The 12,264-nt window shown below is 42.4% G+C and overlaps 1 pseudogene; it reads left to right on the top strand.

The window, feature by feature from the left end:
* Positions 1-7,163: 7,163 nt before the first annotated feature.
* LOC101834046 lies at positions 7,164-7,601 on the top strand (annotated as a pseudogene).
* The last annotated feature ends 4,663 nt before the right edge of the window (positions 7,602-12,264 follow it).

The following is a 12,264-nucleotide window of genomic DNA, read 5'->3' as shown; positions in this document are numbered from 1 at the left end:
ATTCTTTGTCAAGCCTATTTGCTGCATGATACCCATATTCATTTTGAACCCATGTGAAGTCAGGAATGAGGAATCTTAGCTATGAATTACCTGGAATTTTTGCAACATTCCTAGATTGACGATGTGTTCTAAGGAAATAAGTCTCCGTATACATTTACTCTAAGAGTATGGAAGTGCCAGGCACTGGCCTCTTTTGTAGAGTAGCAAAGGAGCTGCAGGAAGAGGATATGATACACAGAGATGACTACTAGCCTCTTTGAAGACGTCCTAGCAAGAGAGGTAGACACATGCATGGGTTATATAGGTTGAGTCTGAGAAGTATTTAAGGCATGGAAGTTGTGAAGTATGGGAGCCATACAAGGAGGAGATGGCTTAGGGGAATATATACTGCCTGGTTTTGTGTCAACTTGACACAAGCTAGAGTCATCAGAGAGGAATGAGCCTCAGCTGAGGAGATGCCTCCATGAGATCCAGCAGTAAGACATTTTCTCAATTGGTGTCCAAAGGAGAAGGGCCCAGCCCATGATGGGTGGTGCTATCCCTGGGCCAGTAGTACTGTGTTTTTTTTTTAAAGCAAGCTAGCCGGGCGGTGGTGGCGCACGCCTTTAATCCCAGCACTCGGGAGGCAGAGGCAGGCGGATCTCTGTGAGTTCGAGGCTGGGCTGGACCGATAGCCTCCAAAACAATACAGAGAAACCCTGTCTCAAAAAAAAAAAAAAAAAAAGCAAGCTAAGTAAGCCAGGCAGCACCCTCGGTGGCCTCTGCGTCAGTGTCTGCCTCCAGGATCTAGCCCTGTTGAGTTCCTGTCCTGGCTTTGTTTCAGTGATGGACAGTGAAACTTCAATATGGATGTGTAAGCCAAATTAACCCTTCCATCCCTAACTTGCATTTTGGTCATGGTGTACTATGGCAGCAATAGAAATCCTAAGACAGACATCTTGGCCTCTCTGAACCTCAGATGTCTTTCCAGACAAGGTTGTTGTAGGTGGTGGCTTTAGTGACTTACTTGAGGGAGCCTAGTCTACTGGGGGACAGATGGACGTGACCAAAAACTCTCAGCTAGGTTTACAGAACTCTCACTCCTCTGCTTTTGGTAAGTGCTGATCTTGATTTTGCATCACTCAGGGGGCAGACATAAGAGCGCTCTTCAGCCGGGCGGTGGTGGCGCACGCATTTAATCCCAGCACTCGGGAGGCAGAGGCAGGTGGATCTCTGTGAGTTCGAGGCCAGGCTGGACCGACAACTTCCAAAGACAATACAGAGAAACCCTGTCTCGTAAAAACCATTAAAAAAAAAAAAGAGTGCTCTTCATTCTCCTTCCTAGCAGTATGTCAGACTGAACTACCATAAAGCACAAATCCCTTTTTTCTATAGCAGTCCTCTCCCTGCTGAGGCCAATTCTCCTGGTTTGTCTCATCCCTGCTAAATATATTTTTTCAGATTCATCCATTTCATCCCTTAGAGATTCAGACCAGCAGCCCTCACAGTATCTGCTTATTACAATAAACAGGCTTTAAATTAAATCTTAGGTGCTCCGATCCCCTTTCAATAGAATCGCATCAAATGGAAATGTCAGAAACTGGAGGCTGTATAAACTGCTTCATAAGTGAGGACGTGACCGTGAGCTGAAGGAATTCAAAGTGACTCGCTGGGCCACACAAAAGCTGTTTCTGTTACAAGAAAAACAGTGTAGAGGATCTCTCCACCTCTCCAAAATCAAGTTCATTGTGTTCTGATAAGATCCCATTGACAGATGTAAAATATTCAAACCATGAGCTCAGAGGCTGAATGCCAAGCTTTCTGCTATCTTGCACACCGTCTTTAGCAAAAAAAAGGCAAATAGAATGAGGTTTCTTTCATAAGAAAATGACAAATTTCTTTCTGATCCTTCTGCAATGCAAACTCATCTGACCAGTGGAGGACTGACAACACAATTATTTCCATATATTTTCAAATCACCAAAAGAGAGAGAGAGAGAGAGAGTGTGTGTGTGTGTGTGTGAGTGTGTGTGTAGGTGTGTGTGTGTGTGAGTGTGTGTGTGTGAGTGTGTGTGTGTGTGTGTGTGTGTGTGTGTGTGTGTGTGTGGTCCTATGTCAACTTCACACACAAACTAAAGTTATCTGAAAGGAAGGACCCTCAGTTAAGAAAATGCATTAATGAGATCCAGCTGTAAAGCATTTTCTCAATTTCTGATCAATGGGGGAGGACCCAGCCTATTATGGGTGATGCCATCCCTGGGCTGGTGGCCATGGGTTCTAGAAGAAATCAGGCTGAGAAAGCCGTGGGGAGCACGCCAGTAAGCAGCACCCCTCCACGGCCTCTGCATCAGCTCCTGTCTCTTATTTCTTTCACTTTGAAAGCTTTAAACAGACTGTCTCCAACAGCATCAAAAGATAATCTAAATATGTCTTATGTTTCATTATTAGTACAATTGAGTGTTGTGGTCACCTAGAGAGTAGATATAATTCAAAGAAATGTTAAGTAAAAATTTAAAGAGAGACTTCTAGAATTTATGTTGCAATACAAAATGCTAATGTTAATCTCCATATAATTTAACTGGAAGACTAGTTTAACTTGAAAGATATGTCTTCTCTGTCTCTATCATCTATCTATCTGTCTGTCTGTCTGTCTGTCTGTCTGTCTGTCTGTCTATCTATCCTGCCTCCAGGATCCTGTCCTATTTGAGTTCCTAATGTGGAAGAATAAGCCAAATAAACAATTTCTTCCTCCCAAAGTTGTACTGGTCATGAGAACCATAGTGGGCAAGTGTGTGTGTGTGTGTGTGTGTGTGTGTGTGTGTGTGTGTGTGTGTGTGGTATGAAAAATTTACTGGCTGCATTCCAAGTTGTGTTTTTCAAAGATGTAAGAATTGGTTAGCCCACCTCACCATTATTTTCAAAACTTAAAGAGAAATGTAAGAATTTGGAAATGACCATAGACATCAAATTTTTTCCATTCTGTCAATCATTTGTCACTGTCGCATGTACCAGCAGACAAAGGAGTAAATAGACCAGATCAAGAGTCATGAAAGAGACACACAATTGACAATCACATTATATTTTAATGTGGCGATTATTCTTCAGGAATTGTATGTTTACTTGATATCTCTCTAGAGAAATGACAGAAGAAAACAATGCTCTTTGGAGCCCTTGGAGCAGCTATTCAAATGCTAAAGCATGGCCCTTTGGGCTCAGTGTGACACTGCTATTGTACCATTTTCAGAGTCATCCCCTGCCGTGAAACCTCCATTAAATGTTCAAGAAGGTCCTTTTGTATGTGTGACGACATCTGTAATATGAAACACTGTCCAAAAGACGGGCTGGCTTGGAGGTGCTGGATATTGATGTGAGTTAGACAGGCCATGGGAAAGGGCAGGCAAGGGAACCTCTGAAAGTGAAAGCTGTTTAACAAGCAAACGGAAGGCTGAGGCGGAAACAAAGAGCAGAAAAAGACTCCTAGCTGTACAACAGAGCTAGATACCGCCTGGGCTTTGCTTCGGGCTAGCTGAGCAGGCCAGTGTGTGAGCATCCTTGATGGTTTGATGGGAATGACCCCATAGGCAGGCTCATAGTTTGAATGCTTGGTCATTGGAACTATTTGGGAAGAATTAGGAGGTGTGGCCTTTTTGGGAATGGTGTGACCTTGTTGGAGGAGGTGGGTCACTGAAGATGGGCTTGGATGTTTCAAAGCCCCATGCCAGGTCTGATCTCTCTTTGTGTGGTTGTAACTTGCAGATCAAATGTAAGCTCTCAGTTACTGCTCCAGCACCATACCTTCCTGCCTATCTGCCTGTTGCCATGCTCCCACAATAATGGATAGGGACTCTGTCACTGTAAGCAAACCCCCAATGAAATGCTGTCTTTTATAAGTTCCCTTGGCCCTGGTGTTTCATTGCAGCAACAGACCAGTAACTAGAATAGCATCTAAGTGCCACCTTTGCAAAACAGAATAATAGAGCACAGATCCCTGCAAAGCACATAGCACAGGGTCTGGAACATGGGAGGATCGCAGATGTAATTAGCTGTGTGTTCTGTGATAGCAATTAGTGTCCTTAGGCTCAAGTAAAAAGAACCACATGACTTAGGACACCATCCTCCCAATTTACTGTAGACATTTCAGGGGACCTAAAATGCAAACAATACAATTAGTCAAGGCACACCCATCCTTGATCATTATAGAACTTCTGGCTTCTGTTTCTCTCTTTTGGGTTTCTTCTGAGTCCCCTGTTTCCAGTCTTTGCTACATGGTTGACCAGATGCCCTGTAAAGCTCTAAGATAAATGTCTTTTGGATTTTCTAGGAACCTCAACACTGGTCCTCAGATTAAGAGGTGAGATTGTCATGGAAATTGTTCAGATCAATATGCTGTTTCTTTTACACTAAATAAATAAATAAATAAACCCTAAAAATATTTGTCCTATACCCACAGGTAGGTGCAGTCATTACGTCTCATCAAGGAAACTTCTCTTTGCAACAGAAACCACTACAGAAAACCCTATCTGTCAATATGCAGAGTTGTGAAGTTCAGTAGCAATGAACATACCTTCAAAACACCTCTACCTAAGCTTCAGAGAACATTGTGGAAGAGGGGATAGAAGGATTATAGAGCCCGAGGATCTAGGAGTTCTCTGTGAGATTGTGTCTACTAGGAACACCAGAAGAGATTGTATCTACTAGGAACACCAGAAGCTACACCAATAAAGTCTCTCCAACAAGACTTCCCAAACATGAGTGGACAAGGATGACATGTATTTGGCAAATTGAATGGGGAAGGCCCTTCCAGCCTCAAACCTACACAAAGATCTGTAAACTGAGGAAAGCTGGGAGGCAGATGGGTGGGTTTCCAGGGACGAGTACACCACCTGGTTGCTCAGTGTCAAATAGTCATCCCTGAAAACACACATGCAAGTAACAATGTATGGGCTGAACAGAATATATTTAGGAATGTATGTACATATACATATACCTAGTCTTATATGTATACAATAGCAATTAGTGAAAACAGAGGTCATTAAAATGAAGGCGTATATGGGAGGGTTTGGAGAGAAAAGACAGATGAGAAAAATGTTGTACTTAAATTATAATCTCAAAAAATAAAATGGCTTTAAAAAAAGAAAGACACTCGTAAATATTTTGAATATATATTAATATATATTTATATTAATTTAATATATATTCCTAAATTACAGAAATTCTTTTTATAATAAATTTGAGTCATCTACTTTTTCTACTCCTGGACTATTTTTCTAGCCAAGCCAGAATATTCTCTCCTATCTACACTATTGTAATCATGCCTTGTTTATTTTGCTGTTTTGAATCCTAGCTTACTATTGCCAAATTGAAAACTACAGCAGCCAGACAGAAGAATGCATACAATATGTAGTCATTAAAATGGAGTTGACATACTGATCGGAATTGCCTCAGATCATTCGTATAGACAGAGGTCCTGTAAAGCAGTGTCTTGGGCTCCCACCTATATTAGGGTGAGTCCTTGTAAGATGATTCTATCCATCGTGTTGTCTACCAATCATCTTTTTATTCCTGCCCCTAAGAGAACTTAAAAAATTCAGAGAAAATATATCCATAAAATTCTAGACAACACAGGATAACACAAAGACAAATGATTCCACTCCTCAAATTGTTTCAGACTAAGAATGAGGAATAGGGGATCCTAGACACCCATGGCTCATTTTAGAAAGCACTTTGGAACCTCAGCCAACATCAAAACAGTTTGACTTCAAGATACTATGTTTAGGACCAACTAGTCAGAAAAACAAAAATAAAATGATTCCATAATTTTGTTACTGGAAAAGAATTATTTTAAATAATAGTTACAGGTACTGGTGCGTCATTTCTTTGCTTGATGTTGTGGCCAAATTCACTCCAGGAAGCAGCTATGAGAAAGGAAATGTTTTGACTCACAGTTCAAGAGACACATTCCATGACAGCAGAGGAGGCAGGAGAGCAGGCCCTACCAACCACCATGGCAGGCGAGAGGCTGCTTGCTCAAATCTCCGTGGATCTGGGGGCAGAAGAAGAACAATAAAAGTATTCAATTGCTTTTCTCTTTTCAGCTGTTTTAATATTGCCCAGTACTTCATCCAGGAAGATGGGGAATCCTCATGCCTCAGTACCCCAGGTAATCTTTTCTGGAAACATCCATGGGATTTCCCAACCCAATCACATTGATGATCAAAACTGTCTATCACAGAAGCTAATATGAAGTAGAAGAGATTCTTTCCCATATTTGCTGATCTAAGTAAAAATGACACAACCCTTTGGGACAGCAATTTAGTGAGACTGTGAATAGACCATTTCAGGGTCTCTGGCCATAAGCACAGGGAAAAAATGCCAAGTTTTCTGTCCACAACAACTGGCTTCATCTCTTTTATTTTTCTGTCTTGTAAAATCTTCTGAAAAAAAAACTGAATGAAACAAGAATTATAGTTTAAACTATCCCCGGTGACAGACATAATGGATTTTGTCATATTTGTATTAAAGCTAACATGTATTGATTCTTTACTGAATGCCAAGCTGTGTGTGAAGGCTTTTATATAGGCTAATTCATTTACTGTCCTCTACAGTCAGACAACAGTGAGTAAATCACTTAAGAGTCTCTTGAAATGAGGAAACAGAAGAGCCAGACCACAGAGTTTAACCCGTGAACAAAGTCCTAACAGTGCAAGAAGTCCAGAGGTAGGTGACTCCATGAGTGATTGGTTTACGGCTGTCACTAAGAAAGGGACCACGTGATAGCTCATCGTCTCTTCTGTGCTCAGCAGCACGATCCTTCGTGGCCATAAAAGGTCACAATAGCTCAAAACCTCATATCTAGATGCACTGGATATCCAAAATGCCTCTATGTCTCTTTGTCCAGGAATGCTTTCCGTAAACATTGCCAAACAATCCCTGCAATGGTCTGGTTAGAAAGCATTTGGATGTCGGCTACCAAACTAAGACCTCGGCTATGAGTTCCATGCTTGTTTTATCTGTTTAGCCGGAGAAGCAGCTACGGTGCACAGGCGAGTTCAATGCCTCGCCTGAGCTCACACATCTAGTCGTTAGAAAGGTTAGGGTCAGAAAGGTGTCCCTTTTGGCCCCGGCAGCCATCTTTCAGTAACTCGCCAAAATGGCAACTATAAAGCAAAAGAAGAGACGGGCTTTATGTTCTCCAGGCCTTTTAAGGAACATGGAGTTGTTCCTTTGGCCACATCCTTGCAAACCTACCAGAAGGGTGATATTGTACAGGCCATCAATGGAGAGGACACCGTTCAGAAAGGAATGCCCCATAATTGTAAACATGGCAAAACCGGAAGAGTCTACAGTGTCACCCCTCATGCCGTCGGCATCATTATAAACAAGCAAGCTAAGGGCAAGATTCTCGCCAAGAGAATTAATGTGCTGATGGAGCACGTATGAGAGCAAAGACAGCTTCCTGGAGCTGGTGAAGGAAAATGGCCACAAGGATGTCGAGGCCGAAGAGAGGGCGCCCGGGTTCAGCTAAAGCACTACCCAGCTTCATCCCAACGAACACACTTGGTAAGGACTAACGGAAAGGAGCCTGAGGTGCTGGAGACTATTCCACAGGAATCCATGGCCTAATGTACAAAAAGAAATAAAAGAACTGGATTGTAAGGGGGGAAAAAAGAAAGGTTAGGGTCAGAAGCCAGTGCTGGGGATATCTAGAGTTCACTCACCGCAGTTCTGGTACATTGCTTCTCATACAAACATACATACATGCATACATACAGTAGGCATACGAGCCACAGTACATATATACAGTTCCTTTATGTGTTGCTGTGACCTGATGCCAGACAAGAAGCAACTAAAGGAAAGAAAGGTTTGTTTTGACCTTTAATTACCTGGAAACCAGCCCAACCTGATGGGTTGCAACAATGGAGGGTCTACTGATCACAATGCCTCTGCAGTCAAGATGCACAGACCAATGAACGCTTATGATAAGCTTGACCTTTTTTTTTTTAATTCAGTCCAAGACATCAGCCTTTGGTATGGACTGCCCATGGTTAGAGTGGGTCTTCCTACCTCTGAAGCCCAATGGGGAAAACCTCTCACAAACATACCCAAAGACTTGTCTTCTGGGTGATCCTAGATCCCGTCAAGTTGAAGATCAGAATTAGCCACCACATACATATAAGGTTCTACATGCTCCAAGATTACCCAGAGAAGTCAAATCCTTACTAAAGAGCAGTTGCACACAGTTGCAGAAGTGGGAGATCAGACCTGTGACCTGCAATCTGGACGCTGGAGACTTAAGACAGTGGGGATACCATTCCAGTTAGAGTCAGAAGGCCTGGGAGCAAAGATGCAATAGCCTAGGTATCATTTCTTATAGAAGATTTTAATCAAAAAGAGTGAATCAGGGAGAGCGGCTTCCCCTTCCTCTGCCCTATATTCTATTTAAAACCCCAATGGTATGGAGGAGGCTGACCTACTGGGGGCTGGGGTGGGGACTTTGCTTTGCTTTTTGACTCATGTTCTAATGTCATCCAGAAAGTCCTTGCAGACATATCCAGAAGGATGTTTGAGCAGATGTCTGGGCAGCCATTGTTGAGGCAAGTTGATCCATGGTCAAATGAAACATCACAGCTTCTCGGGAAAACTATTTTCTCTCCCATATTGCACTTCTTGATAGGAATATTCTTCATGAAAAAGCTAAAAGCAGGCCATCAGCCACAGTATTAGAAATGCATGAGGGAGGATGTCAAGCTATTTCCTCTTCACTCTTCCTTCACTGATGCTGAGTAATCCGGGCACAGTTAACCGTTCATTCCATTAATGCACTCATTCACTTATCCAACGTTTAGTGGAATCTTGACCTTCACAAGATATGGATCCTGACTCCAACTTAAAATGCTGACTCTAGACATTTCATTATGTAATAAATGGGTCTAGAATGTAGAACAGCCGTAGAATGATTGCCCATGAGTCCTTGAATTCCATTCCTAGCACCACAGGTAATAAAGTATAGTAGTAATAATAAATGGGATGAGAAAGCCAAGGCTGTCAATAGTCCCAGTAGAAGTAGACACTACCAATTGGATGGAGATAAATAATAATGAGTTATGGTTTCTAGCCCTCTCTTGACGGCTAGAGAGAATTTTTGCATTGACCACTCTTTCTCCTTATTCTCTACTCTGAGTCCTGGGAAGAATGAGGGTTACAAGCAGGAACATTCTGTAATGTCCACTGTTGACACCTGCAATGCCTAATTTAGATCATATCACAGTTCATTCATCTCCTACCCAACATTTCTTGAATGCTTACTGAGTATGGGTAAACCATTGGATCACAGCCCCTATGAACAGAAGTGCCCGAACCTCTGACAGCCTCATGAAGCTGGCAAAAGTCAGTTCCAGAATCCCTCAATATTACATTGACATTGTATCTTCAAATAAAGAGACTCAGGCTTTGGTGATCTATGGAACGCCTGTTACGAAGGAGGTAGAATGTCAAGATACCAAATTTTCATTTTTATGGCTGATCTTCATCTGAGTGACCCCGTCCCATTGTCTTATGAAAACATCCTTGCAGGGACAGTCTGTCATGATGTTCACACTATATGTCTCATCAGATGCCCAGAAATAATGACCACCATATTACTAAGTGCCACAGGTACTACATATCTCTGACATCAGGGCTCATAACCTATGTTCATCTTCAACCAATGAACATGGCCATGGAGGAAGGTGGGAATCAGTGAAACAGGTGCCCTAAGCATAGCACACGGCTCTCCCCCAAATACCAACCTGACTCAGCCTCTGCAAAGAGACTGTCTATGATAGCCTACTGCTTCTGATGGCATGACAGGTACTAGAGAAAGCTTTTCTCAGGCTCCCGGATGCTATGAGGCAGTATGATGAGGGCAACCAAGATCCTGAAGAGGTCTGATGTTCAAAGAGGCTCAATAAAACAGAAAGCAAAGCATATGGAAAAAAGAACAGAGCAGTTCTACTGTGAGTCCTTGCTTGTACTTTGACAATTTCTGTGAGGCTGGCCTGTTTCTCATGCCCAGCCTTCTATGGCTACTCCGTCCCAAGTAGTCAGGGCACTTGGCTTACAGACCTTTTCATCACTAACTATAAAATATAGGACGGTTTTTAAGGATTTCTTTTAATTTTATTATTATTGCATACGAGCATACGAGCCACAGTACATATGCGGAGGTCAGAGAACAGCTTCATGGAGTTGGTGCTCTCCTTCCATGGGTAAGCATGGGCTGCAGGGATGAACAGGTCTCTTGGCTTGCATCACTGAGCAGCAAGAACCTTTACGTTCTGAGCTATCTTGCCTGAAGACCCTAAAAGATTTGATACATTAAAAAATGCATGAGGTAAAGAGTTATACATGGGATCATGGAAATTGTGGATTTCTTATGCTCTCTTTTATTTTTTCCCTTTTTTATTTAAATAAGAAACAAGTTTGTTTTACATGTCATTCCCACTTCCCTCTCCCTCCCCTCCTCCCCTGCACCACCTCCCATCTCTTATCTCATCCCTTTTCTACTCCCCAAGGAGGGTGAGACCTTCCATGGGAGATCTTCAAAGTCATATCATTTGGAGCAGGGCCTAGGCTCTCTCCCATATGTCTAGGCTGAGAGAGAATCCCATTATGTGGTGTAAGCTACCAAAGTCCATTCATGTACTAGGGATAAATACTGATCCACTACCAGAGGCCCCGTAGATTAACCAGAACTCCAAACTGACATCTTCATTCAGGGGGTCTGGCAGAGTCCTATGCTGGTTTCCCAGCTGTCAGTCTGGGGTCCATGAGCAACCCCTTGTTCAGGTCTGCTCTTTCTATAGGTTTCTCCAGCCTGGTCTTGATTCTTTTGCTCATCACTCCTCCCTCTCTGCAACTGGATTCCAGAATTCAGCTCAGTGTTTCCCCGTGGGTGTTTGCTTCTGCTTCCATCACCTACTGGATGAAGGCTCTAGGATGACATATAAGGTAGTCATCAATCTCATTATCAGAGAAGCACATTTAAGGTAGCCTCTCGACTATAGCTTAGATTGTTAGTTGGGGTCAAACTTGTAGATCTCTGGACATTTCCCTAGTGCCAGATTTCTCTTTAAACCTATAATGTCTCCCTCTATTGTGGTATCTCTTCTCTTGCTCTCCTCTATTCTTCCCCTGACTCAGCCTTCCTGCTCTCTCCTGTCCTCCTTTCCCCTCCTTTTCTACCCTTTTCTTTCTTCTAACTCCCTCTCCCCTCCACCCATGTTCCCAATTAGCTCAGGAGCTCTTGCCCCTTTCCCCTTCTCTGGAGGATGATGTATGTCTGTTTCTCTTATGATCCTCCTTGTTTACTAGCTTCTCTGGCAGTTTGGACTGTAGACTGGTAGTCCTTTGCTCTATATCTAAAATCCATTTATGAATGAGTATATACCATGTTTGTCTTCGTGTGACTCGGTTAACTCACTCAGGGTAATTTCTTCTAGTTCCATCCATTTGCCTGCAAATTTCAAGATTCCATTGTTTTTTTTCCACTGAGTCATACTCCATCGTGTAAATGTACCACATTTTCCCCATTCATTCTTCAGTTGAGGGGCATCTAGGTTGCTTCCAGGTTCTGACTATTACAAATAATGCTGCTATGAATGTGGTATAACAGATGTCCTTGTTATATGAATGTACATCTTTTGCATATATGCCTAAGAGTGGAATTTCTGGATCTTGTGGTAGACTGATTCCCATTTTCCTGAGGAATTGCAAAGCTGATTTCCAAAGTGGCTGTACAAGTTGGCACTCACACCAACAGTGGAGGAGTGTTCCCCTTTCTCCACATTCTCTCCAGCACAAACTGTCATTGGTGTTTTTGAATTTAGCCATTCTGACAGGAGCAAGATGTGATATCTCAGAATTGTTTTGATTTGTATTTCCCTGAAGGCTAAGGATGATGAACACTTTCTTAGTGTCTTTCAGTCATTTTAGACTCCTCTATTGAGAATGCTCTAGTTCTGTACCCCACTTTTTAATTGAATTATTTGGTGTTTTGGTGACTAGCTTCTTGTGTTCTTCATATATTTTGGAAATCAGCCCTCTGTCAGCTGTGGGGTTAGTGAATATCTTTTCCCATTCTGTGTGCTGCCATTTTGTCTTGTTGACTGTGTCCTTTACCTTACAAAAGCTTCTCAGTTTCAAGAGGGACCATTTATTAATTGTCAATCTCAGTGTCTGTGCTACTGGGGTTATGTTCAGAAAGCTGTCTCCTGTATCAATTCCTTCAAGGGTACTTCCCACTTTC

This window comes from Mesocricetus auratus, unplaced genomic scaffold (assembly GCF_017639785.1).
Source record: "Mesocricetus auratus isolate SY011 unplaced genomic scaffold, BCM_Maur_2.0 Super-Scaffold_100023, whole genome shotgun sequence".
NCBI lineage: Eukaryota > Metazoa > Chordata > Mammalia > Rodentia > Cricetidae > Mesocricetus > Mesocricetus auratus.
The sequence above is the reverse complement of the archived record's forward strand: the minus strand, read 5'-3'. Positions and strand labels throughout refer to the sequence as shown.